This window comes from Electrophorus electricus, chromosome 8 (genome assembly GCF_041902795.1).
Source record: "Electrophorus electricus isolate QZ-2024a chromosome 8, ASM4190279v1, whole genome shotgun sequence".
Classification (NCBI taxonomy): domain Eukaryota; kingdom Metazoa; phylum Chordata; class Actinopteri; order Gymnotiformes; family Gymnotidae; genus Electrophorus; species Electrophorus electricus.
In genome coordinates, this window is record NC_137504.1 from 22,069,355 (window position 1) to 22,084,595 (window position 15,241).

The window sequence follows — 15,241 nt, forward strand, 5'->3', positions numbered from 1 at the left end:
TGGCGAGGGTCTCGGGCCGCAGACCCGCCGGAAGCGACTTGCTCCATCTCACCATATGGTCATAGTGCTCCAGCAGCGTCTCAGCCTTGGGGCCGGAGTTATTTATTTAACCAAATACGAAATGTGTGTTTTGCGGGTCTAAAGTGAAGCTTTGCCACAAATTTCCCGTACAGAGAGGGTATATGAATGTTTTGATCAGATTTCACCTCTATGGTAATATCGCTTATGAGAGATTTGCTAACAGGTACGTAGTGTGGCTTGTCGTACGTTCCCAGTTATATGTACACATCTCAGCAAAGGAACAAAACTGTCCCCTACTCTCTGATATTGTATAATATCCGTATACACGAACATGGTGTAAAACCCCGGATGAATGTCGGTGGGGAACTGTGCCTCTGGTTCATCACGTGTTAGAGGTATATGATCCAGCCCCAAGGTTTCCTTGAGTCTTTGAGTTTTAGAATCGAAACAAAGGCTTTGGTAACCTCGGCACCTGTCGCGCGTACCCAAGCATACTTGGAAGCTATATCTATACACATTAGCATAAATGTCCCGTTATGTTGGTCATGTCCACCAAATCAGCCTGCCATTGTTCATTTCTGTGTTTAACAATGACTCTGTTTCTTTTAAATTTCAAAGAGACTGGTTTATATAGTGTATACGCATCCTGACCTGCTAACTAGTTTTTGATTTCCTTATCACCAACCCTTTTACCGATTTTTACATTCATGCCCGTTTTTACATTTATCTGGGTTTTCAAACATATGAGAAATAACATGACAAATATATATGTAAAAGATAACGTATTATTGGCTTCTGATACTAGAGAACTCCACTGACTGTTAGACTCACGTACTACACACATCAGCTTTTCCAAATTATATACGGATTTGATCTTATCGGTAATGTTTACGGTTCTGACTCTATTTTCAAGGGTTTTACAGAACAGCGTGATCAACTCAGCACTCAGCACTCTTTTTCTCGGTTGAAGGACCGGCGCTGGTGTCCATGTGGATTCCCATTTGGCCCGAGTACCAGGGTTCAGGTTTTCGTGGAGCTTCCAGTAGTACTTGATGCTGTCGTGTACCTCCTCCCCGCACACGCTATAGTTTTTTTCTACGAACTCTTTGAGAGCGTATTTGATGCTCTGTTCCTCCTGCAGGTCGGTTACCACTACCTCAGTGATTGCCTGAATCTTGCTAGAGGATGGAGGTATCTGAATACCACACAGCTTCAAAGCTCTGGCTACAATCTGTATGAGCCACGACTTGAAATTATTATTTTTTTTATCATCTTAGGTGCGTTGAGGCTGAAATAGCTCCCTGTAGCTGCACGCATCAGATTTAAAACCTTGATGCTTGCCTACAAATCCAAAAATGGACCAGCCCCTTCATACATGAGGTCAATGGTCAAAGCCCGATCTGTACCTCGAGTACTTCGAACCTCAAGTACGACTCGGCTTGAAATACCTTGCTTCAGGTCTCATGGACGACAAGCATCGAGCCTATTTTCTGTCCTGGCTCAAGGATGGTGGAATGAACTCCCACTTGCTGTCTGGACAGTAGAGTCCCTTGCAGTCTTCAAACGCAGACTGAAGACCCATATATTTGCAGAATATTTAAAGGACAACTGACACTGCTCGCTTGTTGACTGACTAATTTAATACTTATTGTAGGACACTATTTATGCTTTTTAACAAACTCTAGCACATATTGTTTATAGCACTTATCATTGTTTAAGATAGACCTTATGTAGTTTGCACTTCTAGGTATCAGCATTCATCCCTGTATTCTACAGTATTCTAGTTAATTGGTATGTTTAATTCTAACCTACTATACTGTATTTGGATATATTCTATGAGTAAATGACAAAGCGCTTTTCTAAGTCGCTCTGGATAAGAGCGTCTGCTAAATGCCGTAAATGTAAATAGGATTCATTCGGATCATACAGGCATGTGTGCTGACGCTGACTAGGATGGTCAATAGCACAGCCGTAACAGTTTTCTCTCATATCTTCATCAATAATTCTATACATAAGATTCCCGATCACAGCTCGAATGACCGCCAGCACTGGTGCGTTGATGCACCCATCGGTTTCGTTGTTATTCATGTTTTCACAAAAGTTTGTTTCAGAGGGTTCGCTCTCACTGTCATTCACACCTTTAAGAGCCACTTCATCGTCATATGAGTTCCTTGTTGGAGTATAGAATATCAGACCTGTTTCTATACTCATCGTTTAAGGCTGTAATGTTTCAGACTTATCAGAGAGCCTCACTTTTATAGAATCATTAAAACATGTTTCAACTGTTTAAATAACATATCGATCAGGCTCAAATACCTTTGCAGCATAAACCAGTTGATACATCCAAAGTTCATTACTGAATATCTCCCGATATCAGCTCCAGGTTCATGTCTACCTCACCCTCGGAGATCATCTTCGCCACGACATTGTAAGTGCCGTAGAGAGGTCTCTGGCTTTTCCGTTCTCCATTTCCGTTCGCTAACACCCTCGCAACACCACAGCTCTTTCTCGTTAACGTAATCAAACTCCTTGCGCCATCTTCTGAACTCTTTCCAGTCATGGTGGTCAAACACCACTTGTTCTGTAGCTCGTGTCCAATGGGTCTCACCCGGCCCCGAGTTCGTGAAAAGCGTTACTCTGCCTTTTTCCGCATCAAAAACGTACCACGCATTACGATTATATTTCATTCAATAACCAATAGTGAATTGAGTCACTCCACGCCAATTTCTTGATTTTTTCCATAGCAGCGAATCACTTTTTAGGCGCGTACGGACTACGGGCATTGTTAACATTATCTGATAGCATTAATATTTCACTATTAAATAATTCTTTCGATGATTCCTACTCATACACCGGGGCCACAACTAAACTTAAATGAGCGGGTACGAGGAGTTGCACGCTGCACAGGATTGGTCAGACCTGGTGTTTGAGTACAAAGTAAAAAGGCACCAAAATTGTAGCTTTCTGGCTTAGTTCTGACTCTGGGAGGAATTTGGTTTTGGGAGGGGGTTTCCTGCATGGTGGTGATGGGGGTGCATGGTGACTTGTATAGTAACCACATTTGTTTAGAGATCACAGAAAAATAAATAAAAGGAAACTTTGTGATGTTTTCTGAAAAGTTTTGCTTATTGGCACTGTTTTAGAACATCTGGTAAATAAGATGGAAAGAGGTATCCGGGAGAGGTGTCTGTGTATTGAAAGAGAGAGAGAACAAACATAGAAAGTGGAGAAAAACTGGTATAGCATGAGACTGAAAACTTTAATTTTCTTTATCCACAATAATATTTCTCAATTAAAGAAACCTCTTTTACACAGGTCTGGTTGGTTGGATACAACGAAAAAAAGGTGCCAAAACTTTACCTTTCTGATCTAGCTCTGAACCTGGAGGTTGCCTGTATGGTGGTGGCCAATGGGAGGGAGTGGGATGGGTGAGGGGCTATTTATCAATTTTTGTCAGAACGTTTTTACTGCATGATAGGTTGAGGACTTTTGAGGAGGTGTGACTTCTTAGAGAATCAGCCAATGGGTGAGAGAGAGAGAGCGAGAGAGAGAGACAGACAACCGAGACCCATACGCATGGTATCAGTACATAACCGGCAGCGGAGCAGAGCATACATTAAGGACTGGGTGGTACGTATTCATTTAAGACTCGTAACTTTTATTTACTTTAATCACTTAAACATTTCATAATTAAATAATTTTTTTTAAAGTCAGTAAAACTATTTTGAGGATCCCTTATTGTGTTTTAATTTATTTTCATATCATATTGTCACATCACAAATCATATATTAATAATAATAATAATAATAATAATAATAATAATAAATAGGGGGGGCAAATCAAATCAAGCAATAAATCATTTTTTGACAGTTTGTAAATTCCATTACTCTCTCTAGTGTTTAGCATACAATGCTCTGACCGTAACTGAAGTTTCCCACTTTCTAAGCACTGATCCTTTTTTTATGGCATTTCCAGGTAATATGTAAGATTTGTTGTTTATGAAAAATGCATTCCAAACAAATGTATTCTAATAATCTATATTTTGTTTGTTTTTGCTTGATTTAACCCTTAATTACATTAAGTGTATTCTACTTAAAATAATTCTAATGATTATACTATCTCAACATGATTCTGTGTTTATTAAAATCTCTCATGTTATTTATCTGAATTATATGACAATTACAGATTAAACATTTGCAATATTTATCATTAGTTAAGCATTATTTGGGGGAAAGAATGCTATTGTAAGGGTCGGTGGCAGGCCGAGGCCCCTTCCGGCCACCAGAGGGAGGCCTCGAGTCAGGCACACCACTAATCAGGCTTAACGCCCAACAGCTGGGCTAGACCTATATGAGCCCAGTGAGCTTGTCACTTAGTACTGGGTTTTTGTCAAAGTTCTGAGCCAAGTGCTTAGCTGGTACCTTTGGGTATTGAGGTCTGTGAGCCATTGAGCTACACCTCACTTCTGTGCAGCGAGGGTGTCTGTGTTTTTACACATCCTCTCCAGTTTTTCCCCTCAAATCTGTCTCTTTCTCCCAAAGCTCCCCTTAGTCATTAAAGTTCCTCTCTGTTTTCTGGTTTTGTTTGGGAAGTTTTAGTTTAGTTTTCCCTAGTGCATCTGGGCTGCCATTCTTCCTGTGGCATCCTTGGTTTTCCCTTTTCCCATGCTCGGTGTGGTGGTTAGTTTTTTCCTGTAGTTCCTCCATTCCTTTGAAGGGTGATGTATACGTGCTGGTAGCTTTATAGCTGCTGCAATCTAGCAGGTATTTCTTCACCTTGCAACAAAGCGGCTGGGGTTCACTCCCCACCTTTGTTTTTTTTGTTTTTTTTTACTTGTTTTACCAGTCCCATGATCTAACTGTTTCACACATGGGCCCACCATGGTTCGAATGTGGCTTCTCACCCAGTAGACTGTTGGTATCGTCACCTATCTGGCCTGGGTTTGAGCCCATGTTACAGTTCTATCATTTATGGTGATATAAGATATATAAATGGCACTTATCAGAAATTGTGGAAGCAGCGAGACACAAGTGTGGCTGTGGTGGCAAACAAAAAGGCAAGCGTGAAACAATATAGCATTTGGCAGTAAAAGCTCACAGTCTGCTGATGCTGCTCAGGCTCCAAGACGTCTTCTAGGTGCAGCACTGGAAGTAGGCACCTGTGCACTTATATATTAGAAAGAACAAAAGAGAATAATGAGGTACATGTGCAGGGGATCAATAATCAGGTGATTGGGAGTGGGGCAAGTACTGTGTGTGTGAGAGAGTGAATGGGCATGTCCCTTCCTCTGGTTGCACTGTGACAATAATATTTTATAAATATTGGTAAAACCTTTTTTTCCAATTTGACTTTCTTTGATGTATAAATAGTCGATACTGAATTGTTTAGATACACTTCAGTAGAAAAGTTGCAGTGGTGCATAAGCATGTTATGATTTTCATAGTGTGCCTCTGTCATGGCCATCGCAACTGTTTGGGGTGAGGGAGTTGTAACACCCCCAGTTTTCCTGAAACATGATTCTAGCCTCTCCCCACCCATTTCTGGGTACAAAAACTAGTCAAGTAGGAAAGAAAATACTCTAGTCAAACGAAGCCAAACTATCAGAGTCAGAAGAGAGAAATTCAGTGAAAAATAATGTAATTCCTAGATCTTCCTAAGTTCAAGACCGTTTACTCAATACACACTAAATAGAAATAAAGATGCAGACTCTGGAATTAATTGAAGAGAAGAGCTGGTCCCGTCTTTATTTTGAGCTCAATGTTACAAACAAGACATTGTCTGGAGAATGTCTAACAGTCTCAGGTGGGCACACCTTTTATAGCAGTAATCAGACCAGTAATCGGAACCAGATACATGAAATCTTTCAGTCAGGATTTAAGCCTAATCACAGTATGGAAACATCACTAATTAAAGTAGTTAATGACCTGTTGTTGGCTTCTGACCAGGATTATGTCTCTTTGCTTATATTGCTTGATCTGATTGCACCATTTGACACTATAGATTACAACATTTTACTAGATAGAGTCGAAAATGTTGTTAGGATTAGGGCATTAGCCCTTTCCTGGTTTAAATCTTATCTAGCTGGTCACTACTAGTTTGTTAACATATATGGATACTTCTCAGCATACAAGGTTAGCTACGGTGTCCCACAAGGATTTGTTCTAGGACCTTTGCTTTTTTCTTTATATATACTACCTCTAGGTGTAAGGAGTTTGTTCCTTCATTCCAATCTGCGAGCATGACATTAGGTGACATTATATGTAAACATTGTGCTAGTTTCCACTGCTACGCTGTTGATACTCAGCTATATGTCTCAGCCAAACCAGAGGACATATATCATCTTAGTATTATTGGTGACTGCATAAAGGACATCAGACACTGGATGTTGAGGAACTTTCTCTCACTTTGTCATGACAAAACAGAGGAGGTTCTATTAGACCCAGAAACAGCTAGGTCCTCACTCTCTAATTTCTCAATGAACCTCAGTGGTCTCACAAGCACATTTTCCCTAACAATTAAAGGTCTTGGAGCTATTATGGATCCCAGTCTGTCATTCAATGCTCATGTAAATAATATTTCTAGGACCGCCTTTCTCCAAATCAGTAACATACAAAGATTAGGAACATACTCTCCTTACATGATGCACAAAAGCTAGTCCATGCATTTATCATAAGATTGGATGTAACATTGCCCGAGTGCCGCAGGGCACAGAACAGGATGCACAGTCTCCCTCAATCTAGTGAAACATTTATTAACATGAAACACAAATGACAATGGTGGACGTGAACACACTTAAACGGTTTTACACACTTGAACATTCAACGATGGCTAACATACACTGACACTATCATTAACATTAACATTTACAATGACCAACCCAGCGGCATGCACTGATGGGGCTTTAAATAGATGAACAAACACTGAACAATAAACCCTGTGCAGGTGCGTGCCATCACGGGGGTGTGGCTATAGACAAGAGTGAACCCCCCTGCACATGGCAGGCTGTATCATGTTACTCGTGGGGAGAAAGGGTCCCGTGACAGAACCCCCTCCCAAGGGCCGCAGCTCTTGACGCATCCTCTCCAGGACTGCGAACCCCAGGCTGCCGTGTACAAACACATACACACACGACACAGCAATGCCTGGTGCCCACCAAACACAAGGCTGTCGAAGAACTGATGGCCCAGTAGACCTCTCAACAGGAGGGAGGGAGGCAGGATCTCTGCCTCCTTCAGGGCAATCTGGTACGTTCTTTGTAACATGCGGCGGGGAGGCATTCCCTGACAATGACCCCTCCCTAGGGGTGTGGTTCCCGAAGCTTCCCCTTCCGGGATAGGGAACTCCAGGCTGCTGTACTCACACATAGACCTAATACGGCCATACCCGGTGCCCACCCAGCACGAGGCAGGCCAGGAACCTCCCACCAGGGAGACCTTCACCAACCAGGAAAAAAGGCAGAGTGCCTGCCTCTCTCAGGTTTGTCCGACGTTTTCCCAGCGAAGTGACATGCCTACAAACAAACAAGGGATGCAAACATACACAAACAGAATGCCTGAGTGCCGCAGGACATGGAACGGGACGCACAGACTCCCTCGATCTAGCGAAACATTTATTAAAATGAAACACAACTGACAATGGTGGCACTCACAAATAGACAACGGTGGACATGAACACACTTAAACGGTTTTACACACTTCAACATTGATTCAACGGTGGTTAACATACACCGACACTAACATTAACCTGAACATGAACATTAACATTTACAATGACCAACCCCGACACACACACTGATGGAGGTTTAAATAGACAAACAAACTCTCATCAACAAACCCCGTGGCTACAGACAAGTGTGAACCCCCATGCGTGCGGCAGGCCATACCACATGACTCGTGGGGGGGGAGCGTCCCGTGCCATTGGACTACTGTAATGCTTCACTGTCTGGTTGTACCACTAAGTGCTTAAGCAAGCTCCAGCCAGTTCAACAGACAAAGTTTCTAGTAGAACTAAAAAGTTTGATCACATTACTCCTTTCTTAACTACTTTACATTGGCTCCCAGTAAAATATCGTATTGATTATAAAATACTTCTAATTACCTACAAAGCACTGAATTGCCTTGAACCAAAGAACCTTAGAGAGCTCCTAGTGCATTATGACCCATCACATCTGCTTAGATCAAAAGTTGCAGGTTCTTTACCAATACCAAGAATAAGAAAATCTACCACAGGGAGCAGAGCCATTTCCTATAAAGCTCACAACACTATGGTATAACCTTCCTGCAAATGTTTGAGACTCAGACACAGTCTCAATATTTAAGTCTATGCTGAACATCTATCTGTACAGTCAGGCATTTTATTAACTACTTCCCATCTTAGGTAAAGGTGTAGATCTCGGGGTCCATGTGCATTGAATATTATGGTAAAATGGGATGTTATGATGCCATTACATCATCTCTCTTGTCACATAAGTTTGTTGACTGAGAGTTGCAGAGTGCTGGTGTTCCAGAGTGCCCTTATGCATGTGGTTCCTTCTGGCTCCATCCTTTTCGCTACCCTGCCATAGCTAGATCTGCCGGAATCCATCATTGCATATTATAGTTCCCTAATTTATACACCCTCATACCTGGACATGCCTAATAATCTATCGTCTTTTTCTGCCAATGTACACCTACCCCTGATGTCATGATGTCTCAACCCGTCTCAGCTGTCCTGACACCCCCTGATGTCCCCTGCTGTAGCCCACCACACCTCCAATGCAGCCAACTACTTCTCTGTTGCCCTTGATGGAGGTTCTTGTGCGAGAGGGGTTTCAGACATGCACACACCATCGGGACCAGACAAGACTTCTAGAATACCAGACTAGACACTTATTTTTTTTCCATTTTATTTTTCTTTATTTATTTTTCTCTTAAAATTGTTACTTCTGTGGTGACTGTTGTTGGCCAGAGGAGGATGGGCCCCCACCTTTGTGTCTCGGTTCCTTTCAAGGTTTCTTCCTCATGAGGGTTGTTTGAAAACCTAGCTAGCTAGTTGTGACTACCACATCAATAATGTTCTTGACACCAAATTAAGGTTTGTGTTTATCATAAAGCAGTTTACTCTTGGCCTCTAATTTTGTGTTCACGGTAGTGATGCAGTCTACATGATATAATACCCACTAGTTAAGAAATTTACATGATTCTCAAAAATATCTCTCGATTTAAGTAGCTACCTCTTTATGTGTTATGTTTGATTGTGATCGTATGTCCTGATCGTATGTTCTTCGTCCATCAGCTTGACAATGTCTTGATTCACCTGCTAAGGTTAAAAATATTTTAGTATCAACATAAATATCAACAGAGCCTTGCAGTAGTGCTGGGCAATATGTGCAAAATATCATGATAATGACATTTTTACTTCACATTTATTTTATATTTATATTTTATTTATTTATATTACTTTTATATTTATTTTATATTTATTATATATTTTATATTGGTCAATGTGTATTTTACACAATACAGAATTTCTTTTTTTAAAGAATACTTAAAGGCAAAAATGGAACATTTCACATTATATGATATCATTTTTATGAGGTTTGAAATGTGAGAACTTATTAAAAACTGTCAGCCTACAAATACTATCAAAACGTATGAACACAGTGATGGTATTTTCATGTTTCTCATAATGCGCTGCAGTATCCAGTAATCCAGTTAAACAGGACTAAGGATGGTCTCTTTTCAATGAAATTTGCAGTCGGTCAGTGTTCTTTAACTTCCACCAATATCCTATATGATGTGATGTCACATAATTTTGTTGCAAATGACATTTGTTTCTGGTAAATGGCTTGTGCCTGCTGCTGTATACTGTATCCTGCAGGTAGGTATTGCAATTACTTTAGCAGGGCTATTGCTTATGATTTTGTGTGCATTTTTTTCTGGAGACTGCTTTTCTGCTTTGATGGCAGAAGCTATTGCTGAACCTCCAGCTTCCATTCAGTTTGAGGCTGGGAAAATGGAACTGTCCACTTGGAGAGCTTGATGATGCCAATGTGCAGTATCCTTTGTATCTTCTGCTTGATGGCATGGTAACAAACCTCAGGATCTCTGAAGGACTGCTGCCTCAATTCTACACCCAGCAGGGACCAGATGCATGACACAGGGGTGTCCTGGCACCACAGAGATAATGTTAGCGAACTGGTCTGCTAGCTTAGCAAGCTCTTGGCAACGGTTCTGGAAGAGAAAAGATGAAAATATTCTCGTTTGACATGTTTTCACAGCAACAGAACATGCTCTTGCCACTTTGTAAAGGTAGGTGCAAATGTAGCCACAGTGAGCTGGTTGGGCAGAGGAAGCCTAGAGTTGCCTGTGGAATGTGATGAACGCTAGTTTCTTTCAGGGCAAATGAATACGTCATGGTTATGAGCACATGCTTCCTTAGTTGCTCGACATGCAGTGATGACAGGAAGCACTGTAAATAAAAAGATTACAGTTCAACAGTGTCATTACTGTTAATCTGCTTCTTTGTATATCTACTTTCTCTTGACCCAAAAAGTACTGTTGTTCTTGCTCCTGTGTGTGACTTAAAAGTGACAAGGCTGGATATTTGTTACGGACATGTCCTCTGCTGCTCTTTGAAATAATTAGTGCAAACTGCAAACCCCAAAACTGTACAGTAACTCTACTTTTTCATTACTATTTTTATTAAGCATTAAAATACCAACTTCGCCTTTTTAGTGAATTAAAAATATAAATGCACTGCTATGCACTTCCTATGTGTGCAGAAAAATACCCACACACATATGTATACCACATTAGGAAAACATGATAAATAGAATGTTCCGGAAGTGGGGACAGTCTTGTCCTTGAACACTCACAAATGCATGGTAAATGATCTCTACACTGCTACAACACGTTTCACCGTACTATATATATATTTAGAAAATGTTTTCTGGCATTATGTTTTGGGCAATGTGGCTGTCTTTAAAGCATATTTTACATATAAGTGGTAAGTTACTGTTTTTTCATTGTTGTGTTAAACAAATATGGCTGTTATTAATTTATATTTCAAAAAGAAAATTTGTTTATTCAAATAACACCAAATTGGAATATTCTTCTTTTCTAAGAGAAGGAAGAATATTAAATTAGTATATTTAATAGTATATTAGCATATTAAATGTGAGTAAACAACCCCAGTATTATTGATTAGAATGCTAAATATTAGAATCTATTTTGTTTGTTTGTTTGTTTTTTTTAACCTTGCAGGATGCAGTTTCCCAAAGTCATCACAAACACCTTAAGCTATAATACATGAATTTCACTGTGCCAGCTTATGATTTTTGAGTGCTTGTAGTGGAAGTAGAGTCACTCTGGAAAAAATGAAAGCTTTCACTTTTTGTAATGTTCAAGCAAAATTAGTTAGTGAATTTAATGTAATGTTTAACACATTTATGTTTTATTGTTTCACAACAGGTGAGAGCCTATGCAAAAAAAAACTTGTAAACAAAATTAACAAAACTACTGAGCTGCGGACTGATGTTCTGCTGCCATGTTACTTTGAACCGGTCCTCCTCGGATCAGACATGACTGCAGATATAGGAGCAGTGTGGACTCAGGAGAATAAAGCAATACCTAATCTACTGGAGATCACTCTGCAGGGTGACGTCAGGTCCTGGAATAGCAAAAACGGACGTATTAAAACATTCTCCAAACTCTCAGAATCTGGAAATTTCTCCATCCTTCTCCATAAAGTGAACCAGTCTGATCTGGGTCTCTACTGCTGTGTGCTGTTTAATGGGACAAACTGCAGCATTGCTTACCAGGAGATTGTCTTACATACAGGTGAGTTTATATTTCACTAATTCTTAAAGCACATTATGTTCTGGATATACATCAGCCACAACATTAAATTCAGTGACAGGTGAAGTCCATAACATCAGTTATTCAAAGAATAACCTCTTTACAATGGCAACTGTTAAGAAGTGGGATGTTCACATGTTGGTATGTTCATGTTTTGGAAGCTGGAATAATGGGAAAGAACTAGAATCTGAGTGACTTTGACAAGGGCCAAATTGTGTTGGGCTTGTAGTATGTTTCCAGTATGCAATGGTTAATAGCCACCAAACATGGTTCAAAGAAGGATAGCTTGTGTACCTGGGTCATGGGTGCTCAAACCTCACTGGTGCACAGTGGCTTGAAGGCTAGCCCGTCTGATCCAATCCCACAGCAGAGCTATTGTAGCTCAAATTGCTGAAACTGTTAATGCTGGCTATGATAGAAGGGTGTCAGAACACACATTGATGCTGTATGCTGTTGTGTAACTCTGGACTGGATAAAGTGAGTGAAATTTATATAGCACATTTTACAACCCATCTGGTGCAGGAACCACACAGAAACAGCTGTCCAGTCAGCCTAGAGCATTCTTGATGTTCTGGGAGTGGAAGGAACCAGGGATGTGGAGAAGGGGATGTGGGTGGTGATTGAGGTGGGAGGAGCCACAACAAGGGAAGTAGCCAGGATGCAGGAGGAGCTACAACAGAGTCAATGGCTCAATGAGATGATGGTTCAGGTGTACCTCAGCAGAAAGACAGGATAGATTATTAGGTAAAAAAGTGCTCGTGCTGACCCCTGACCACCACCAAAAGTGACTACAATGGACATGCGAGCATCAGAACTGGACTCTGTGTGTGTGTGTGTGTGTGTGTGTGTGTGTGTTGCGTACCGGGGTAAGAGATGGCACCAGGATGCACTATGGATAAAAGGCAAGCCGGCCGTATATTCTGGACACAAAGTTCTGCTGGAAAACCTTGGATCCTGTCATTCATGTGGAAGTTTTTGACATGTACCACCTACCTAAACATTTTTGTACCTCAAGTACACCCCTTCATGGCAACAGTATTCCCTAATAATGTTGATTTGGTCTCCAAGTTCCCCAAATTTCAATCTGTTCAAGCATCTGCTGGAAAAACAAGTTTGATACATGGAGGTCTGACTTCGCACCTTAACAGAACTTAAAGGTACCAAATACCATAGGACACCTTCAAAGCTCTTTTGGAGTCCATGCCTCAGTGGGTCAGAACCATGTTGGTGGTACAGAGGACCTACACAATATTTAGGCAGATAGTTTCAAGGTTATGGCTGATCAATATATGTATATATGTCTGCCATATACATTGCTTTTGGCATTATTTGCATTCACTATAAGCTATTATCACCTGCTCAATCTTTGTCACAAATTTATAAAGTTTTCATTTCATTTCTATTTTTCAGTGAAAGGGTCTCATACCCAGAATGCTTTGGTGCAGAACTGGCCCTTCATAGCTGGGGGAGGAGCAGTCGCTCTTCTTGTTCTTGTGGTTTCACTGTGTTGCTTGCACCGGACAAGAACCAGTGAGTGTTGCTCAATTTATATGATGAGAAAAATGAATTAATTCCAGAATGAAGATGTTTGTCAACCAATCAGAGAGGGTGCTCTGTTTCTCTTGCACAGGGAAGGAGAAGAATATAGAATTCAATGAAAGGAAAGGCAACAGTTGGTTTGGTGAGTATTAATACTGATAAGACTGCTTAATTGAAAACATTTTCATCTCTATTTTAATAGCCTGGTTTTACAAATTATGGATTTATTGTTCATTATCATTTAAGAGACCTAATTGCTAACCAGCAGAAACACTGTATGTGCAGTTAGGAGTGTATGTGTTAACCCACAACATTGTAAACAGATCAATCTGCGATGATGTGATCTTACAAGATTGGAACTGGAGAACCTTATCAAATTGTATATCTAAACTCTTCTTTATGATAAAAGCTTTACTTGTTGTGACTGATCTCTTCATTTAAGTTGCTGAATCTGAACGTGGGGTTTATGCCAACGAGCCTGAAAATCATAGTTCCGTCTGTGCCTGCTGTGGGACCAGATCTGATGTGGGATCTGAGGAGATATACGCCAACCTACAATACTGATGTGTGTGTAAATGTGAATGTATTTGCAGTTTAATATAAACTGTTGGACTTTCCAACTCTCTATATACTTCTTGTATTTATGCTTCCGAGAGTTACAAGTTGATTTGTTATAATGCTTACATGTCACCTCTCTGAACAAATGCTGTCACTCAAAATCTTTGAACTTACTTAATTTAATCATATACATGGGATCATTTTATTGCAGTTATTGTACTTATTCTACAACTACTCACAAAGGATGTTACCAGATGATGATGTTAACTGCTTAAAAATAGAAATGTCTCATTTTTGTCACCAGTACATTAGCAGACACTCATGCTGTCTGCTGACTTCTAACTCCTAGTAATGTTACAGACACATATTCATGAGTTTGTTTCCAAAATGTCAGATGTTGGATAACTGTCTCTAGTCTCCACTGGATAATTTTCATTCTATATAAATGGAGCTCAATATAACTCTGATGATATATAACAGCTGGTGATATACATATAACAGCCACAATATTAGAAAAGAATTCAAATTTGTAGATTTGTTGGGTATTTGGGGTTTTTTGTGGTTTTGTTTTGTTTGCATATGTGGCTTTGTGCATAAGAAAATGTCAGCTAATTTCAAATAATATAGCTGTGTGTGTGTGTGTGTGTGTGTGTGTGTGTGTGTGTGTGTGTGCGTGACTGTGTGTGTGTGTGTGTGTGTGTGTGCGTGACTCTGTGTGTGTGTGTGTGTGTGTAGAATGCTTAATTTGGAGCAAAACATATATGCAATGCTAGGTCTGAAAAATCCACAGCAACATTTGAGCAAAATATTTTAATGCAAGTGTAATAATTAAATGAAAATCTGATTGCAATGCTTTACATGTCTAATTTCTACATCTATACAGATAACATACTGGCTCTTGTTAAAAACTAATAATGCTATTTTATTATAGTATGTAGCAAGAATCTAACACGTAACAATTTAATGGCAACTTATAAGTTATAAGTATAGTATGAAACTTATAAGTATAGTAAGATGAGCAAAAAATGTATTAATCTCAGAACACTATTTTTGTTTGTATATATATAAAGCAAACCAAATGTAACAGTGGAAAGCAGAACAATGTAAATTCGTGAGGAAATTACTCATCCTTCTCTGGTTGACACCACTCCCTACATTAAGAACAAAATAAGTAATAATAAGAAGCCAAGAAACCCAACAGGAAAGTACAACAGAAAACCAGAAAAACATAAAACATGTCCTAAGAATTAATCCAGATGCTTTTACAGATATGGAGTTATCTAGTC

At 39.9% G+C, this 15,241-nt stretch overlaps 1 long non-coding RNA gene across 1 annotated transcript; it reads left to right on the top strand.

The window, feature by feature from the left end:
• The first annotated feature begins 10,695 nt into the window (after positions 1-10,695).
• Positions 10,696-14,792, top strand: LOC113582127 (uncharacterized). Its single transcript, XR_014124997.1, has 5 exons — positions 10,696-11,007; positions 11,472-11,840; positions 13,269-13,388; positions 13,489-13,539; positions 13,840-14,792. It is a non-coding gene; the product is annotated as an uncharacterized LOC113582127 (long non-coding RNA).
• The last annotated feature ends 449 nt before the right edge of the window (positions 14,793-15,241 follow it).